Source organism: Excalfactoria chinensis, chromosome 1 (genome assembly GCF_039878825.1).
Source record: "Excalfactoria chinensis isolate bCotChi1 chromosome 1, bCotChi1.hap2, whole genome shotgun sequence".
Taxonomy (NCBI): domain Eukaryota; kingdom Metazoa; phylum Chordata; class Aves; order Galliformes; family Phasianidae; genus Excalfactoria; species Excalfactoria chinensis.
In genome coordinates, this window is record NC_092825.1 from 114269154 (window position 1) to 114289867 (window position 20714).

General features: G+C 44.4%; 1 protein-coding gene across 13 annotated transcripts in view; it reads right to left on the reverse strand.

Moving 5' to 3' along the window:
• The window catches only part of CDKL5 (cyclin dependent kinase like 5), a 114758-nt gene extending 109458 nt beyond the window's left edge, over window positions 1-5300 (reverse strand). For 5 of the 13 annotated variants that reach the window (XM_072329703.1, XM_072329687.1, XM_072329665.1 and 2 more), the window contains exon 1: window positions 5192-5283. The gene's annotated coding sequence lies outside the window, so the exon portion shown is untranslated. Of the gene's footprint in view, window positions 1-4981 lie in introns of all 13 variants that reach the window. The other 8 variants (XM_072329694.1, XM_072329657.1, XM_072329642.1 and 5 more) reach the window with 4 other exon arrangements.
• Between the last annotated feature and the right edge of the window lie 15414 nt (window positions 5301-20714).

Genomic DNA, 20714 nt, shown 5'->3' on the forward strand with positions numbered 1-20714 from the left:
CTGCTAAAGGAGATGTGCACTTTGATAGGCCCAAGATCTCTTCCCTTCTAACTGGAGTCACACAGCTGCCCCAATGAAGTATAGACTTCCACATAAGCAACATCAGTGAAGCTGAGCAGATGCTTAACCCATGACGTGTGCAAAAATATCCACAGAAAGGGCTCAAGTAACTACTGGGAGTAAACAAAATGCTGCCAAGTGCTAACAATAAAAAACAGAAGAGGAAACTTGTCTTGGAATTTGTTTTCAGCTGCTATCAAGTTTTTCCTGAGTGCAGCAGGCTAACAGGAATTTAGAATTAGCGTAATAGCTCTGACAAGGGCTTCAGAGAAGAGCTGACTTTGTCCAATCCTCATCTTCCAGGCAGTTTGACTTTGCCATTGCATTCTCAGATAATAGCTGAGAATACAACGTATAGAAAATCCCACGGTCTCTAGAAAACAATCAGACTTTGGAAGATGCTGAACAAACTACATTACATTTGCTCAGGGAGGACTGCTGTGATGAACTTGCAATTAACATGGCATGCTACAGTACTCAAAATATTCTCACCAGACACATTGAAACTTGTTGTAGGAACTAGCACAGAGCAGCAGCACTCAAACTTACCCACACAGGGACTCAAACCAGCACACTGCTTCCTCTTTACCAGTATCTTGGAAAATAATCCACAAGAAAAGGGAAAGAAGAGAAAGCACATGCCACGAGTCGGCAACTTTCAGGGCATAGCAGGCATTCTGCGCAGGGAACTTACAGGCAGAAATATCTCACATTTAACTCAAAAATGTGTTTCAAAGGTAAAATACTGGAGTACAAAGTCCTACTTGCAAATACAAGGCTTACAGAGTTCCTAGTTAGCAGTTACCTTTGTGACTTTTAAATAGGTCGGCTCTAAGAAGGTGAAGCATTGCCCAGCCTAGCACAGCCAGGCCAAACAGAACAATCAGCCTTCCTGAGGCCAAAGAGGGGCGAAGCCACAAAGCAATGCAGTGAGGTGCACTCCAGCAATTACTTCCTACTTCACACATACGGAACCCCACAGCTGAGTAGCACTAAACTCACTCCAAGTAAACCAAGCACACCGCAGAAGCGCAGGTGATCCTGCGCCAGGTGGTTATCCTAGATAATTATCAGTCTGCTAGGAACTGGGAGGGAGGGAGGGAATCAATTTCAAGATCACAAAAACAACTTCTATAAGTTTGAAAGCCAAGAGTTTCCCACTTGAACATAAGGGCTGTTAGATGGGGAGATGAAAGAAAACATAGTTCAAATGAACCAAGTTAAATAAGAATTCTCTACCGTGAAAAACATTACCATCAACTTATCTGTATTCTCTAGGAATGCAGAATGCCTACAACGCTGCAGGGCATCTAAACACTGCCATCCACTTCTGAAGTAAATAAGTGAAAAATAATCATCCACATTCAAGCTCCAAGGAAGTTTTCTTGTTGTATTCTGGCTATCTGAATCGATATTTGGCTCCACTGAACCTTACAGCCACATCCTCCCCTTCAGTTGCTTGAAGCAGGGTGTTACCATTCACATCTCTATTTCTATAGTCATCTGTAAGAGAAGATTATCAGAGACAGCGATGCAACTCACCAGAATAATGGAGCTTTGTGTGACTGACACAACTGCAGATCAGTTCAGAACCGATTCACATTCTGTCTTTTCAGAGGGTAAGTTTGGTGGGGTTTTCATTTGCTTACTTTAAATGTCGCCAAGCAACTATTTTTTATGAATGCCATCCTTCCCCCCCCACCCCCCGAAATAAACATCAGCATAAAGCTATGCTATGGTTGAAAACACACTGGCTACAGGGCTACATTTCAAGAGAAGAGAAATGAAAGACTGAAGCAACAGGCTATTTTAACTCCAGAGCAACAACACGTAACTCAAGCATCAGTCCCCACACAAACACTGAAGCGGAGCACAACTCTAACTTGAAAGCCCTGATGGACAAGTTGGCTTTTGTTTTCAGAAAGTTATTCTGCCTCGAGGAAACAGGCATGGAAGTTCTCCACAGGTTTATTCCTAAACCAGTCTCATGGGCACATCAGAAAACGCACAAAACCATATATGTGTTAAATACACACTGTGTGTGTGTATCCACATACGCACACAAAATGCGTGTGCGATGTTCCTATAGCAGCAAACACTCAAGTGTGTAGAACTATTTAGTTTTTTCCATCTTTCGTGGTAATGTCAAGATATGTCACAGTCATTTTGGGTTAGGAGATGGACACACCAGCATTGTGAACATTCGTGAGTTCCATCAATATTTAATATTATGAAACCAGGCAGACCCAGTGTGAGGGCTGATGTTCCAACAATGATTTCCTCCATTCACTTACGCATCATTTTAATGCTCACTTGCATTTATACCAGGAAATTAATTCTTACTGCCTCTGATGCAGCGAGCTGATATTACTATTCACAAGGAAACCTCTTTCCTACTAGACACTGAGGTGCAACTCCCCAACTGCCTGGGAAAACAAACACGGGAGTGAAGAAAAAAAGTAAGTGGCCTTATAGGTGGAATATAGAACTTGGAAACAGAGATCCAACTCCTTTCCTCATTGCATTACCTACGCTCCTCAGTGACAGCAAACCACGGAGCATTCTCATGCCTTGATTTCCTGATGTGAAGAATAAGCTCAATATATGTGGAGTCACTAGGTTTAGCTCATGGGCAGCGCTAACATTCTTTTAGATTCTCAAATAGCAGCTCTGAGAAACGCACGCCATCGCGGTGCCGCTCACATGGAGAGCACACAGTTCATAACGTCTTCACTCATCTTCTGTATCAACACACTGTAAGAGCAGATCCCCATTTGTGCTGTGCTCAGAGTGAGCGTGATGCTCAAACAAATTCTCATCAGTATGAACTTGCACCATGTCCAGTTTAATACCTAGGAAGGCTGTAGGTTTTTCCTTCCTTTTCCCAAGGAAGAGTGCTGTGCGTTCCAGAAAGAACGTTAGTTCTTCCAAGCGGACAGCCTGCGAGAGCGTCCATATATAGTCAGCATTATAAATAGCTGTTTTTATAGGGGAAGCGAACTGGCTTTTCATTATGAATACAGAGAAAGAGTGTTTTCTCCATGTAGGAATTATTCTTTTGTTCTACCCTCTATTTGCAGCCTTCGTTCACCCTCTGCTCACCCATCCTGCCCCACACCACAGAAGCAGACACTGCTGGTGTCCCCACTAGTGCTACCACTGAACTACATCAGAGCTCCACCAGGCTTGCAACAGACTAGCTCAAACCTCCTTGTAAAAATATGCAAAAGACTGCACGGTCCTCAGCAGCCATGCGATTTCAAACGCTTTCCTGCAGCTATTTCACTAATAAAAAAAGACTTATGAAATACTCCAGGGCTTTGTTAGCAATAGAGCTACAGTGAACATTCCTGCATTTGAATCTCAAAGCATGTTTTCTCCCCAACGTTTTTGAGCTACACTAGAAGGACCTGTGAGGTCGTTCAAATGGAACCGTGACCTCTTTGTTTAAACACTTCGAGGTTTGAGAAGCAAGCCACTGACAGCGGGGTTAACAACAGGTTTGTTACAACTCTCAGCGTGAAGTCAGACAGAATGAATCAAACCAAATCTTTTGGATGCTGAAACAACTGAGAAAAAAAAGAAACAAACAAAAAAAAACACCAAAAAACCAACTGGATCATATCTCAGAGTCACCGAGGGCGTCAACAATCAGTAACATCTGCAATCAGGTGCAATACTGTGTTTTGGGATGGTTTTTTGTGTTGGTTTGTTTTTTTTAGTGTGTATTTTTACATGCTGCTGGCTGCAGGTCTCGGCACCAGCTGACATGAATTGGAAGCTCCAGTTCCAACTCACTGGTGTAGCACTCGTGCCCTGCAGCACTCGATGGCCACTGCTTTACGCTCTCCCTTCCTCACTGCTCTTTTCAGCCACTGTCACACATAACGCCGCTTTCCTGCGTATCACAAAAACCTCAAGGGCTAAATAAGGCAATGAGCTCTCTGATGCAGTTGTGATTTAACCCTCCCCCCCTCCCCAAATGCTGCAGCTTTTAGGTGAATGCTGACAAATAAGGCTGAGCCACTCCATGCAGAAACCTCTATGGGCGTAGAACAGCGGATCTCACCGCAAGTACAAAGAGAGGAGGTTGCCAAATGAGCAAAACGAGAGAAATCTTGCACACCCACACAACTCGAGGTAGCGCTTAAATCCATACAATGGAAAAAGCCCGTACTCCTATTACCCAGCCCACCTGTTAAAATGGCGCTTTGTGCTTCTACTCCAGGCAGGTAGATCTTATTAAACGCCTGTCTTTTTTCGTGTGTGTGTGTGTGTTTTTTAACTGCAGCTCACCGCTGCTCAGCACGAAAACACACGGACTGAGCACACCGTGGAAGATGGTGTTGTTTTAAGCACACACAGAAAACTATGCTAAAGGATGAATTTAATGCCCTTCGGCTGAAACGCGATGAGGGAAAAATGATAGTTCCACACCCTCACAGAGGGCAAAACGCTGTAGGGAGCGGGAATCGCGCTCGCCAAGGCAGCGCCGTCAGGCGGGGCCGCGTACAGCCGATGACAGCGGGAGCCCGGGGCGTTCAACATCCCTCGGCAGCGCAGCGACCAACGGGGCGCCGCTCACAACTTCCCTCCCGCAGCACCGCAGCACCTGAAGACCGCTCTCGATATCCTCTCCCCCCGTACGCCAACCAATTTCCCAGCCCTCCTCGGCTTCGCGTCCTCTCACAACCGAAGCGAGAAGTTGTGCGGCTCTGCCCGCTCACCTCTCCCCGCCCCGCGCACGGAGGCAGCCCCCAGCCGCAGCCCCCAGCCGCAGCCCCGCCGCCCCCCCTCACGCAGCCACCACTCCGGGGTGCCGCTTGCCGCAGCGACGGCGGCGGGGGGCCCTCGCGGCTCTTCTCGCCGCGCCCAGAGTCGGCCTTGGTGGGGGCTGCCCTCTCCGTCTCCACCCACCTACCTGAGGGCGGCCGGCATCCATCCGCGCAGCGGCGCGCAGCCTCCCGCCCTCCCTCGAACGAGGATCCCCGCAGGATCTCCTCAGACTGAAACACAGCCCAGCCCGACCGCTACCGCAAGGGACCGCACCCACAGCCGGAGCCCGGCGGCCGACAGAAGGGAAAGGCGAGCACCCGGTGACAGGTGAGGGCGGCCCCGCACCGCTCCCTACCTCGCGCCGTTCTCCCGGCAGCCGGCAGCGCGCTCACCCACAACCGCCGCCGCCCCCTCGCTCCGTTCCCCCGCCCTAACGCGGCGTTCAACGCAGCCCCGCTAGCCGCGAGGCCCCGCCCCTCGGCCCGCACTGACAGCTCTCCCCACCAATAGCGAAGAAGAGAGCCATCCTCCAGCCCCGCCCTCGCCTCTCTCGACCAATAGGAGCTATCCGTGGTGCTGCCCCTCCGTCTTCCCGGCAGGCTCGGTTGGCTCGCAGCTGCCGAGCAACGGGCGCGGGGCTGCGGGTGGGGCCGCTGAGGGCGGTGGCCGGGAGAGGCCCAGCTGCGGTCCGAGGTTGGGGCCGCGGGGATGTGGCTGGGGCTCTTTATTCGGGAGCTTTCCCCTCATAGATGGCCGTTTGTTGGTCCCCTCCCCTTCTTCCCCTCTCGGCTCAGCTCCTTCAGGAGGATGGAAATGTCTCCCGTACTCGCAAAGCTGTGATCTCCGCTTGCAGGTTGTGGTGGCGGAGCCTGCGGGGCTGTGCGTCCTGCTCTGCCCACGGCAATGAGAAACGGAGGTAAAAAATAAAGCTGCTTCCGGATGCGATGAGTATTGGATGCATCATAGTGCAGCTCTGCCGTAATGGATGCTCCATCCTGGCTCTCATTTTCCTGGGGTGCTACGATGGTTATTTAAATGAGGAAACCCCGTGGAGTCTCCTGGATGCAGTGTGTAGCTGGTTGCAAATCGTCAGCCCAGCACTTCCCACAGCATCTCTATGAGGGTACGAACCTCAAAAACATCCACACAGGCACAGCCGCCAAGTTTAGGGCACTGTGGTCCTTAAAGACCAGGTTCTTCATCTCCATCTGCCACCCCACACAGGGCGCGTCCCCAGAAATGGGTGGTGAGGTGCTTTGGGTTGGGGGAGGGATGAGGTTCTGAAGTGAATGCCATCATCTCTGCTCTCGGGGTGTCAACCCACAGCATGGAGTGCTGGAGGGCATGAACAATGTGGATAGTGGGCATGGTGGTGGTGGGCTGACGGCCTTTTCCAACCTTAATGATTCTGTGATTCTGTGGCATCCCCTCCAGGTGCAGCTCCATGGGCTGAAGTGTTCAGGAGTGCACCTGATGTCTCCCAGCCAGGTGGGCTCTCATTAGAATCCAGTGAGGACAAGTCCAGTGACAGGAATCCCTGAGATGTGGTCAACTAGGACATCAGGCCCATGGATCATCTACTGGATTCTCCAAATATCCCACCAGGCCTTGTTGTCAAAGCCTCAGAGATTTGTTATTCAGGAGAAGCCTTTCTGTAGATGATTCGTGGTTCATGGCAGGCAGTCAAATAGATTGTCTGAAACACATGCTCACAAGTCTGCCAAAATTCCCAGTTTCTGGTTAGCTCTTCCCACGGTACTGTGTCAGGAGTGCATCATGTCATCCTTAGCTGGAAGAATAACTTGAAGGGAATTTAAGTAGAGATGTGATGCTATAGTCTGAAGAGTGGTAAATGTGCAACCAGTGTTTGTACTCCACATATAATCAATGGCTTTTGTAGTCCTCAGTTGGTCCCCTCTGCCTGTACTGAGTCCAAGACAGAACAGAGTCATAGAATCATTAAGGTTGGAAAAGACCTCTAAGATCATCTAGTCCAACCACCAATCCATCACGCCATAACCGCTTACCTCAGAGCTACATCCAAATGGTTCTTGGGCACCTCCAGGGACAGTGACTCCACCACCTCCCTGGGCAGCCTGAGCCACTGCATCACCATTCTTTCTGAGAAGAAATGTTTTCTGATATCCAACATGAACCCTCCCTGGTGGAGTGGCATGATGTATGGGAGATTGGTAATCACAGCCTGAACCTCTGATTAATCAGCTGAGGCAAGTATGGGGTCAGCTGTGGGAGCACAGGTGAGAGTGATGTAGCTGTGCTCCCGGAAGGGGTGGAGCTCGACTCCATCCCCTCTGAGACCTCATTTAAGGGCTGACTCCCACTGAGGCAGCATCTCTTGGAGGTTGCTCTCCAGTGAGGACTGCCCCAGCTTCTTCAGCCAAGGCACCACCACTGGTGAGTTTTCCTTTGCTTATTCCTTCTGTACATTTGCTACCATCTGTATATTAACAACCAATACACACAATCAGTTAAAAATTAATATAAATGACTGGGTAGTGCTTAAATGCTTAAAAATAACAAAATGAATATCCGGTAACATATGCTTGCAATTAAAATGATGGTTTTTTTCTATCGGCATCTCTTGTCATTCTAATAAGAGGCCAGATTGTAAGTGATGTAGTACATCACTTGAATTCCTGTGAGAACACATAGATAGCAACATTGCTGTGACAAAATTGGAGAAGAGCACTGTGGATTTTGGTTACAGTTTCACAAACAGTATTCTTTTCCTACAGTGTTTCTCACAAGTAACCGCAGTTTCACACACTAACATGATGTAGTTACTATTTTTACTGAGATTGCCTTGTTTTGGATGTTTCTCATAATACACAATGTGACAGAGAAAAAGGAACATATTATAATAAAATTTAATCTTGAGATTTGGTTTAATAAGGACAGCAGTGCCTAATCTTACCCATCTGATATATCAAATATCATAGCCCAGCCCAAATATCAGCTCTTCTGAGTTTCTTCAATATTCACAGTAATATTGTTCTCCTTATCTTGTGTTTATAACAGAAATGTCAAAGTACAACGGAACTTTCTTTATTGTCTTCAAGAGTGTAAGGCTATTATTCAGCTAAAAAAGATGGAATTTTCCAAAATTTACCCTTAGAAATCAGGCATGGGTGTGGAGGTCAACCCCCTCTCCACCAATGCAAGCATCATGTCTGAAACAGATATTTTGTTCAGAGAAGCTAGGCTAAGCTCCACCAAGTCTAAATATTTAGATTTGATATCTAGATTGTCTTAAGATTTGATGTTGGGGGAAATTTTCCACTCAGAGGTTGGTGAGGTGCTGGCACAGCTGCCCAGAGAAGCTGTGGTGCCCCATCCCTGGAGGTGCTCAAGGCCAGGTTGGATGGGGCCCTGGGCAGCCTGAGCTGGTGGGGGGCAGCCCTGCCCATGGCAGGGGTTGGGGCTGGGTGGGCTTTGAGGTCCCTCCAAACCCATGCCATTCTATGATTCTAAATAAATCAATTAGGGAAAAGTACATTTTATCAGGTAAGGTGAGCATATGTGAGTCTGAATACAAGTAAGAATTCGGTCTCATTTAAAACAAGACACCATTTCAGGCCTTTTTCCCATAAAAAGGAATGGCGAATGTCCCAGTTTGGGGCCATCTAAGTGTTATTTTTTTCAGGGAATCTGAATGGGGTTGTGGAGTGATCCAAGCCAGAGATAAACACGTGAAGAAGGCAGCCAGATTGTCTTGGCTTCCTTTTTTGGTACCCTAGGCGCTAGCTGGCTCCGTGTCAGGTTGGCCCTCCCGTGCAGATGGGAGAAGTCTGATCTGTTCTGCTAGAAACGGCATGAAGTGCCAAGTCTGACATGTGCCTCCTCTAGGAGCTGCATGAGTCAGTACCACTACAGGCATAGCAGCAGCTACAGGGCTGATGGCTGACCAATGTAATGAAGTCTCGGGAGTAATGAGCTGCTCACCCACTGCATCCCTGTAGTGCCACTGGCACTTACAACCAGGTAGGAAAAAATGTGGTGTGAGCATCAATGGATGTGGAGAGAGCAGCACGACAATAGTGAGCATACACCACTGTCCACACAGCTTAAATGGGTATAAATGAAAATACATGGAACAAGATCGTAGCACAGCATTTTAGAAAAGTCTTTAAACCAACAACCATCAATGGGAGTTTCTCCAACCAGAAAAGTACAAAAATTAGCACACAGGAGCAGATATTACATTATTCTTGCTTGCAGTGACTTTTCATTACATACAGAAGAAACTGTGAAGAAGAGCATAGATATTATTTCTTTCCTAGGATCTTAAGAGAAAACAGGGCAACAAAAGGGAGTGCTGCAGCCTTTGTTATTACTCTCTACAAACCGGCTGTTGCTTTCCCATGCTCTCAGCTGAGCAAGTAGTAACTTAAAATGAATTTTACTGCACATTTTCTGTGTGGCATTGCATATTTAATATGTACAATAATAGGCTGACAGCCACAATTCTCAGGTGGCAGAGTTTGCTATAACTGCACTGGCATCCTTTCACGAAGATTTTCTTAAAGTATCTATTTTAAAACATGTAATTTGCAAGTGTTGCTCTTGAATGGGATAACATTCAGTTTTTAACGTTTTGGGGGGGAGCTCATGAACAAAGAGCAAAAGCTTTATTCCTCTCTGCGCAGTCATTCCCATCCAAGTGCTGCCTGCTAACTGTTTACTCCTCCATTTAGTGGGTGCTGCAGCCCTCCTCTACCGATGTGGCAGGAGGTACCGTGCCTGGGATTTGCTTTGGAATTCGGCAGGGATGCTGCCCAGCACTTCCCAGTCAAGCAGAGCCCTTCCAAAAGGCATAAAGTAACGCAAGCAATGGTGCTGTTCTGTAAGAAATAGTTCTAGTGTCTTATTTAACAAGACTTGTTTAGGCTAATGAAAAGTACCAGTGATCTGGAACTTACCTAATCTGCCTTATGGTTTATAAATAGGTTTACAGTGCTGCTCAGCCACCTGCTGTATACTCCTCCTATGCGTTACCACTGCCCTTTCTTCTGGCTTCCTAAGCATATGTGGGTAGATTGCAAGCTTCTGCTTTTACAGAGACAGGGCTCAGCCTAATTATAACCTGCAGGATCAGGATGTGACTGTTTTGACTTGCAGAAGCTAAGAGGACTAAATGTGTTGTTGACATATAATTTGTTTAGATATCCTGAACTCAGTCCACTTTTTTACTGTGATTTATTGTGTTTATGAAAATTCCAGTAGCCGATGAAAACCCGTGTTTGCAAACCATCATTTGCATTGAATTTGCTGTTGAAATAAGGTGACCTTTAACAGAAGACACTTCTGTTGTTCTTTTGTGATTCTAAAGTCAGTGTAGTTTTGTAACTTCTCAATGACAGGAAAATAGTACACAGAATGAAGCTAAATAGTATTTCTTTCCAGACTACTGTAATTTGGACAATGTGACATTTCAAAGAACCATGCATATTTATTTCAATAGTAATGACCAGTTACGGTTAATAGATTCCATTCACCCTATTATGCCTTACTGTGTGTAATAGCCACCTTCAGAACGCAAGCAGGTAGCTTTGCCTATAAGGTGTTTCCTGCCTGAGCATAATGCGTAGTTTTATATCAGCATTTGCTTGGAATGAGAAAGGGGAGAGATGGACTGATTGCAGGGTGGCTTTCCCTTGCAGTATTCTGTGCTTTGAGTTCTGAGGGCAACTGCTCTAAGTCCAGACCCATCCGTGGTGCAGCCCTTGGCTCATCTCCTAATAATGGCACACACATACATTGTTGCAGCCTCACAAACCATATTATCTTCTTCCCCTTTGCCTCCCATGGAGCTCTGGTCTTCCTAGCAATTATATCAGGATAAAAACAGATAGGATAGCTCACACACACACACATATATTTAATTTTCCTGTAATTATTTTCTTAACATCAGTTTTGTTTTCCAAGCTCTCTCAAACCTTTTCAAAGGGTTTCCCAAAGTATGCCCTTCTCTCATTAAGTCTGAATACTCATCCTCCTTCTCTGTCTTACTTCTCCCTCATTCTTTCTCTCGGTTGCCTTTGTACATTACCTAGCTACTATCTTATTGATGTCAGTGAGTCATTTTCACCTAAACCACCAGCATGGAGTTCTTATCACCTCACAGAATTAGAATTTATTGACTATCTCTATAAGCCAAACCCAATGGAGAGCCCAGACTGCTACGTGTAGCATCTGTAAGCAGAATCCTATAACTTTTTATTTGGGACAATAATATATGAAATATTACCTCTAGGCTAACATTGTCCCATTAAATGTAATCATCAATTAAATCACAGATATAGCTGGGTTTTAAAGAATTTCTAAGAAGAGAAGAAAATCTGTATTTTTGTAGCATATTTGGCATGCAGAAAAAAAAACGTTCTCGAATGTGAAATTAAATGCAGCAGCGATAGAAGATAGCACAACAGTATAAACACAGACAATATGGTGCAATTTCTGCCTGCTGTAGCGTATTGTACCATCACTGTTGCATCTAGGAACCCTACTATTGAATTTGCTGCATTAGGTACCGTGCAAGCCCAAAATAAGATGGTGCCAGAGCCTTGTACTTCAAGAGGTGACACAGTACCAGGAAAAGACAAGGCAGTTCACTTAGCAAACTTATCTAAATCTATGGCATGATGGCAGAGGTGAATTTCAAGTAGGGATTTTTAAGAAAACACTGGAATGTTTTTATCAGTATTTAAGAGAAACTCAGCAAGAGCACTTGGGCACAGTATAGAAGATAGCTTGTCTATGTGAAATTTTAATAAGTAGATAGGAGATTATGTGATGGGAATAGGTCACAAAGGGACTTGGAAAAGCAGTCTCCATTTGCATACATTGATTCTATAAAGACAGGAGAAGGCAAAAGAAAGGGCTGTTAGAGGGAGATTTAGAACTTGGGATCTCTCTGAATGATAATGCATTATTATTAATGCAATGCATGGCAAGAGTAAGGAAACACTGCAGCAGTCAGTGTTTGGCTTAATGAAAATTTGGTTGAGTTTATTGTATGCAGACGAATTCAAAAATACTTCTAGAAATGTTAGTCTTGTTAAGATTATAGTGTGGTTTGGCTATGAGAGAAAAGAAGGAGGTGGAAGGTGCAGATAAGTGGCAGGCCAGATATGATTTGTCACAGTGACTGCAAAGAAGGTGTTGTTTTAAACATACTGTTCTTAGGGCGATGTCCTGAAAAAGCAAATCTGAGCCAGTTTATTTGAGACTTTCATTTGAATAAAAACACACAGATCTGGAGTGAAGACATGAATATTCAAAATAATAACTAAATCATCAGTGGTAAGTCATCAAAAATGCTGGAGGCAGGTCTTGAAAGAGCGCCAAATGGCCTGCAGTGGTAATGGACAGATGCACAGGGAAAGAACAACAACAAGCAGAAGAAAATACAGTCAGAGAAACCTTATAAATGCAAATGTTCAAAACTGTATTTTTATTTTTGAACTTTTGTTTTGTTCAAAACTGATGAGAGACACGGGTAAGAGCAGATTATGTTGTGTCTAGAATGAGATGTCTAGTTTACAGAGATTGTTGGTTGAAAGTGGAAATGTTGTAAGCTTACTGAACTTGGATACAAAAAGAAGGAGCAGAGCAGTCTATGTGGGAAAAGGGGATCAGGAAAGTAATGTTGGGGGTCTCTTTCTGGAAGCATGAGAACTGAAGGAGAAGTGAAGGGCAGCATGTTCAGGGTAGAAGAACTGAGGCAAATGGAAGAGTTGGAAATGAGAAATCCTTAATATATAGCATGGAAGAAGGAGAGGACATACAGAATGGGAAGTGACGGAAAGCAGATGTCTTCATGTAGAAGACATCAGTTGAGATCCCAACATGGAGAGCAAAGAAGTTGCAGAAGCAGGATAGAGGGAGGATGATTCAGGGTAGCAAAAAACCTTCTTGAGATGACAGATGTTCTCAAACTGGAGAATGGGAATTAATTAAGAAACTGAAAGAACCAAAGATGGATAAGAAAACGTGAAGCGGGGGACAGCTTGTCTCAGAACTAGCTGTTGCCTCTAGAAAGGCAAAAGGATAGGGTGAAGTATGAAGAAAGCTGAAAGTGAGCAACAGTCCTTGAGATAGAAAGAGACAGGAAAGAAGAAATGCAGGGAGCAGAAGAGCGACAAATAGATACTCGTGATATGGAAGTTATCAAAAGACTGAGTGACAAAGGACAAGGAGAAGAAGACCTTGAGTATGGAGCTGAAAGATATAGGAATGTTTTTAAGAAGGAAGAACACAGAAAATGGAGGTCTGAGAATATAGCTGATGCAATCAGTGCAAGCCAGTAAGCTTTGGTATAGGGTGAGCTGAAGGAAGAAACCAGCCTGAACACAGATGGGAGACTTGGAGCAACTCAACAAAGGAACTGGATGGATCTACAAAGACATATGAGGAATATGGTGAAAACAAAATAATGTTCTGAGCTGAAATCAAAGAACAAGGCTGAAGAGGGCTCCTGCACAGAGCATGAAAATTACAGGGAGAAGTGGAAAAGGGTCATATGTAATGTTGCTGAAAATGGAAAAAGAGGATTTAGGCAGGGAGGAACACAGGCAGGGAGAGAAAAAATGTCGTGTGTGACCACCATGAAATGAAGCTGGGGAGATAAGCATGTGGAAAAGAGAAACCTCTGAAAGAAAGAGAGACAAAAGGATCCGGGTCCTGTTGAGGCTGAAGAAGGTATAGAAAGAAGTCATGGATGACAGGATTGTTTTACAGAGACAAAGAGAGTGGGAAGAAAGAAGGGTGTGGGTGTGAACCTTGAAACTGTGAAACAAGTCACAGGTAGAGGCAGCAAGAAGAGAATATATAACATAAGGCATGAAAAAATTTCCAACTTGGATGGTAAAAATAATGGTCCTAAATTCTGTTTAGCCATCTCAATAGAAAGTGGCTTCAAAGAGCAATCCTTCAAAACATTTTTTTTCTCTTTCCTTTCCAGAGGTCATCTGCAAATAGTTGCTTGGATGTGTGGGCTTTCCTCTGGAGAGGGTGGGGGAAATGAACTGATTCCTGCTTCAGAGGGCTAATTATGTAGTCAGAGAAGCTGAAAGAAATCATATTTAATAAAGGGGTAGGTGATTGATTTAGCTGAGGGAAGGCATAGCTGTTAACAGTGTCATTCCTAAGCTAAATTAAATCTCTGTTTCATCACGCTAAGCAGATGTGGTTGGCTGGTGTATGCACTAATGCTCAACATGGATCTAAACTCAAATGAAACGTGAATGGCTGAGATGAAGTTTATTTCAGCAGCTTGCACAGAAAGACTTTGCCATTCCATGAGAGTGTTGGTTTCTGTCCCAGGGATTTTCTCCAGCTTCTTCTGCGAAGTGGTAGCAGCTGTGATAACTTGTTTCAGCATGAGCTTTGCTTGGAGTCAGATACCTTTTCCCTCTGGATGTGGGCCTTAATACTTCTCCATGTTTCTGTCACATGGTGCCTGGGTATCTGTGGAGAGCATGGCACAAGCCTGTTCCCAGAGCTCAGAAAGAAGCTTCCCCAGGTGCAAGCCCAACACCCACTGGTTCCTTCCTGCCTTCCAACAGGCAGCCTTGGCCTCTGCATAATTCAAGGCCTTTGCTTCTACTCTCAGGGCAAGGCTTTGGAAGGGGATCTGTCTCTCTTGGCTGCACCTCTTGCTCCTTGTGTTTAGTTCGTACCCCAGGCATAGCAGATGAAGGCCTTCTCCTACCTTCCATGCCAGAGGAAGGCCTGCAGATAGATCTGAGCCACAGTGCTTCTGGCAGGCATCATCTCCATTGTTACCACCACACCAGAGCCCGAGGCTTTGCAGCCTGCCTCCAGTACCAGCTTTCCCTCTTTTTTTTGTGAGGGTGGGGAAAGGGTTTGGCTGTTTGGCTATGGGAGTCTGGCCATGGTTCTGCTTTGTTTTCTAGAAATGAGTGAGAGGAGGGCTTTTGTGCCTCCAACCTGTGCTCTGGTGCCTCTGCTTGCAATCATGCCACTTGCTAAAGGCATGTTTTTCGTCCTGTAAAACCCTCCTCAATTTCCCCCGTTTTTTCTCCTACACATTCTGTTATTTTCACTGTTAGGCTTCAGTCCTTCCTTGTCTGACATACAGCCATTTCCAGGAATACGTTTAAAATGGTAATTTTCAACTCAGTAAACATTTTGCTTTCACATTTCTTTGTTGTTGACTAACATCTGAATAGTCTTTCTTTTAAGCCAGACCCTTACCCCCTGCTTAAAAACAGCATTTAGGGTTGCTATATGAGCAGACAAGCCATCTAAGAAGGAAAAGAGATTACATCACAAAACTTAGAAACTAACGTGGCAGACATTTTCCTTTCATCTCAGAGCCAAAAATGCAGAGAGAAGAGTTCAAATCTTGATGAGAATGCTTCATGCACAGGGTTGAAGACTTGATGGGAGACTGCATCATAAAGAAGGCAGTCATTTGGGTCCAAAGATGAATGCAGTGCATATGAACTGGTTTTGATTTAGCGTGATGACTGTCCCAGATTATCTTTCCTGATGTGAATTTGACTGCAAATAGTTTCACATCTTCGATCCCAATCAGGAAACAATGGTACTATTATTTTATTTTATCTTGTTATTTTATGAGAACCGATACTTAGTGCTGCTGAAAGTGTGAAGGCATAAGGCCTCAGTTCTCCATAGCAGACCACTCCCTAGTGAAGCTGGTTGTTATCCTTTTCCCCAGCCGTGCTAGCACGTAGCAGGGTATTATCCTGTACTGCAGTGACACCTGCTGAAGGAAAACATAAAACGCCTCCGGAAAGGAAGTGCTGGCCTTACCAGAGCAGTGCGATCACCAAATTCTGAATGTGTTTTTAAATACGAAGGTTTTCCATCTTTTTCTCCTTAAATACCTCAGAGCTATTACGAAGTTTGTTACTCAGCACCCTCCATTTTCTGGACTTTAAACAAATGCATATGCAACTAAGCATGCTGAGCCTTGTTTTGCCTGCAGATATTTAATTCCTGAAAGTCTATGTTTTGGTTTAATTTGCTTTCCATTTGAAAATGGAAGTGATTTTCCTTACTGAAGGAATAGAGAGGCTGGTAACTGAACAAGGTGTTTGGGTACAGCTGGCTTGGCCTTGGCAGGATGGGAAGAGTTGGGAAACACAGAAAAAACACAGAAACACAGAATCATAGGGGTTGGAAGGGACCTGCAGAGATCATCAAGTCCAACCCCCTGCCAAAGCAGGTTCCCTACACCAGGTCACACAGGCATCCAGGTGAGTCTTGAATATCTCCAGAGAAGAAGACTCCACAGCCCCCCTGTGCAGCCTGTTCCAGTGCTCCGTCACCCTCACCGTAAAGATGTTCTTGCACACATTCATGCAGAACTTCCTATGCTCCAGTTTCTGGCCGTTTCCCCTTGTTCTGTCTCCATGCACTTCTGAAAAGAGTCTGGCCTCACCACTTTGCCCCCCCACACCTCAGATATTTATAGACCTGGATCAAGTCCAGGAAGGGCAAGCAGCCTTGTATTCTCTTTTATTGAGATGAAGTGCCTCTATATGTATTACATGTATGTAGGCCAGTTGGTCCTCTTCGTGCTCTCTTCTTGCCAGCAAGCACTGTTCAAGACCAGAAATGAAACTGAGCCCAGGTTTTTATTGGCCAATGGCTTAGTTTTACACTTAGCTGTTCGTAGAGGAAAGTCTGTCTTGTTTGCTGGTGAAGGTCTGTGATCTGCTCAACCTTGATGCTTTCATACCTTTCTTCCAGGGGATCATATTGAAAAAGAAGAAAACAGACTCTTCAGGAGGGTCTGTTGCAGTAGGACAAAGGGAAATGGTTTCAAACTAAAAGAGAGGAGATTTAGGATGGATATAAGGAAGAAGTTGTTTACAACAAGGGAGGTGAGGCACTGGCACAGGTTGCCCAGAGGAGTGATGGATGCCCCATCATCCCTGGAGACATGCAAGATCAGACTGGACGAGGCTCTGAGAACCCTGTTGTCGCTGTTGGTGTCTGTGTTCATTGCAGGGGATTTGGACCAGATGGCCTTTAAGGGTCCCTCTCAATTCAAACTATTATTTTTCTATTATGGGCTGTTAGCTTTCTGCCACCAGCAGCAGTGGGGACAGATCTCTGAATCAGGACAGGAGCTGTGATACCCGCATGCCAAGAACAGCACCTAATGGAAGGAATCCTGCCAGCACGTACATGTCCCAAGCAAACAGAGGGCTAGGAAAAGCATCATGGTTACTAATTTGAGAATATTATCGTTTGAAAAAGACTTGTAATACTGATAGGAGGGTTTTATGATTCTGCTTTCTTTGGTTCCTTTTTTCCTTGCCTCACAGAATGCTTCACTTACAGCCTATAATTAAACCAGCTTGCTGCTATTTGCATTTTCATGAAAGGGGCCTCTCTAACGTACCACTCTTAAATCTCCTATTTGATATCTAGTGAAATTTAATTTCAAGGCTTTCCTCTTTGCAGATCATTTAACTCCTAATGGCTTTCTAGTCTAAATCTATCTCTGAGCCGTCTCCCTCTCTCCCTAGCTGTCTGTCTCTCTTTCTCATTACCGGTTCACCTTTAAGCCATTCCAAAGCTATTGGAAAGACAGATTGCAAAGACAGAAGCCTGAATTTTGCTATTATGCTCAAGAATTCTGGCAGGAGTCCCTACACATTCCTATTAAAATAATACGCCTATAGCTGAGAACTCGATGAGGGAAAAACAGGCTCTGGGCTGTTAATTAGTTAAATTGTTCTATATAGCACTATCTGCACATGGGAGTCACATTTATAGATTTAGCTGAACAGTGGAAGAACAGTGCTTGGTGCTATATTCTTGGAAGAGCTGAATTTGTGGACAAATATAAATTGAAATGCTGTGCATATGCTAAGCGTTAGGTACTTTGTGCAATACAACCAAGCAAGGGATCTCTACCAGAAAAGTACTAGCTATCAGCAAAGGATGTCTAGCAAGTGGAATTTTCTGTTGATTCTCTCATTCCCTTCCCCATCGCTCCTATCCCTGACAGAAACAGATGGACTTTTATTTTCTCACAATTACTATGAACTAACAGCTCCTAAATTGGCAGTGAGGAGGTGGAATGAGGTAAAAAGAAGTAAAAACAGGCTAACTCTCTGCAACAGTCTGAACAGGAGAATGTCGAAATAAACCCCGTCATACAAAATAGCTGTGACTGCGTTGTTTTCTATGGGTTCTTTTATATAATGATCCATGAGCTCTTCAAATAATGTGTGCATGCGAAGCAATAGAACAGCACAGTGGACCTTCTATTAATGACCAGAACTATCAAACTATAGTAAGAAAGAACAGTACTCTCATGTTATTTATCTAATCTTGAAGTGTGCAAAGTTTTTCAGCTTTGAAACTGGTGTTGAAGCATGATCTGTACATTCAAGTCATCACTTTTTGGCACTTCCTACGTTTGTGAACAACTGTTTTCAGGGATGAAGCACAGCAGAAGTAACATTTCATCAAAAGTCTCTGAGGAACCCCTTGAGAGCTCATTGAGAATGGCAACCACTGCTGTTGAACCAGGCTGATGCATTATTTTAATAGAGACAGGGTCACATATCCTACTAGTTTTGTGCTTTTGTTGCTCCACTTTTTATATGTTTAAATGAAAATTAGTTTTCTCACTTATATGCATTAACTATATTATATATTTTATGCAGACTACTCTGACAGTAATACCTCCTATTTTATGATGTCAGCCCTACAGTATCAGAGGCGGTTGTTGGTAGTATGGCAGATTGAACCTTCCCATCAATACCCCATTACATTTTCTTGTTGTGTGAGAGATGGCAGCAGAGAGGCAGTCTGACACAATGGCATATGAAGTGAAAGTGTGTCTGAAGCAGCGGTGTATCACTGAATTCCTCCATGTTGAAAAAATGGCACTCATTGACATTCATCAGCACTTGTTAATGTTTATGGAGACCAACCTGTGGATGTGATCACAGCGAGGGATGGCTGGTGTGTTTCAGCAGTGGTGACAGCAACAGTGGGTCACCTCTAGTGGTGCAGATTGTTAAGAACACAGCATGCAGGCTCTTGTTCACTACTGGCAAAAACTTCACAGCTCATGATGGTGACTGTGTTGAAAAATAGTGTTTTGTAGCTGAGAATTTGCTCTATCAAACAGTGTTCTCGTGCTCTTTGTATCTGTTGTCATTTATATGGAAATAAATAGGATGCATTACTTGTGGAGCAACCTACATATATACGTCCCAAGACCATTTTTATGTGCTTCATACAGCCCAGGCAAGCCAGAAGGTTGAACACCCATGAACTAGTTTGTGGATGCCTGAGAAGGAAAGCACTTAACTTTCTTGTAGGTGAGTTCTGATGCTAATCTGCATGTGATTGACTGACAAGGAGTCAGTGATTGACTTTCCCTGCCACACGTATCCCTAGAAAGAAAACTTTTAATGTTGAATCTGTTAATTCATGCTCCATGCAGGCTGTATGGAAAGATGCCCCTCAGCACCACCTCCTCACTGTACCACCACCAGTGAGGAAATGGTGTATTCCTATACCTGATAAGCTTGGGGCTTGAGTTGATGCTTGACCCTACCAGTGGATTGAAGAGTGTGCTGCACTGCAAGAGTGGGCAACAGCTGTAAACAAAAGCCTATGGCGAAGCCTGTGCTTCCACAGTAACCCTGGGGTATTGAAGTCTTACCCAAGTGGAGGCAGTTTTCCCTTATTCTGTTTGTCCTTCTTTTTAGGGGTCTTATTGAAAATAGACTAAGCCCTCCCTTTTCTTTTGAGATAATTTCAAATTACAGTCACTATGAGCAAACCTGCAAATGACTTAGGGCTTGGGTTATAAAACCTCAGAGATATATTAAAGGAACTATTCTCATAAGTACATTTTCTATTGCTCATATTAGAAGTAACAGAATTTAAAGAGTTTTTCTTCACAAAACTTTAATTCTGCCCTCCAACACTCTTCTTGATATACTCTGAGAACTCATACCAGCTTGAAATTTTCCGTGCTATTTCAGTGAACTAAAATATTTAAAACAAAGGAAAAGAGACTGAAAGGGAAGGACATTTCCTATTTAATATCTCATGAGCCACATAGTTCTAGCTCAAGGGTGGGAAACATTCGGCCTATACTTCTGCCAAAGTTTGTTAAGTCAGCAGAAAGAGCCATACTGACATAAAGAGCGTTAGGATATTGAGGTGACTGAACAAGTTTTAAAGACAAGAAAAGCATGCAGGACAGTAGCTGGCTGCAGTGCAGTATGCAGCAAAATATGCAGATACCCGAGCTGGCTTTACAGTCAGTGCAGGAGGCAGCAAACATAAGAGCACAACAGCATGGACCGCTGCCCCAGTACACTTCTTCCTTTCAGTATCTTATTTCAGTATCTGATGAAGATGCTTGGGATATTCCAGGTCATTTAGTGGAAATACTTTGTACTTCCAACAGTTGCCTGTTATTACTGCCCATAAAACAAGGCAGTACTGCTGAGGCTTCCTCAACGAAGTAAGAGGACCACCTTCCCTAAAAAATATCAAGACCTTGAGGGTGGGCTCCTCAGCAACTGTGTTCTCCTCAGCAACTGTGTTCTCCTCTCCACCCAAGAAAGGAAAGATACTAAGGATGGGACGGCTCTTTTATTTATTTATTTATTTATTTTCATCTTGACCTCTATTACAACTTGGGGTATGTTTTAAGCTCAGTTCTGTCACTGTGACAAGAACCACGCTGGTCCTGACTACTGGCTGTGTGTTGATCTAAGATTAGGAAATTCGTTTGGGTATGATGGACTTGGCAATTGATTTTGGTACTTCTGATCATGACCAGGTATTTTAAAAAACGGAGGTCTCTGATTGAGACTGTG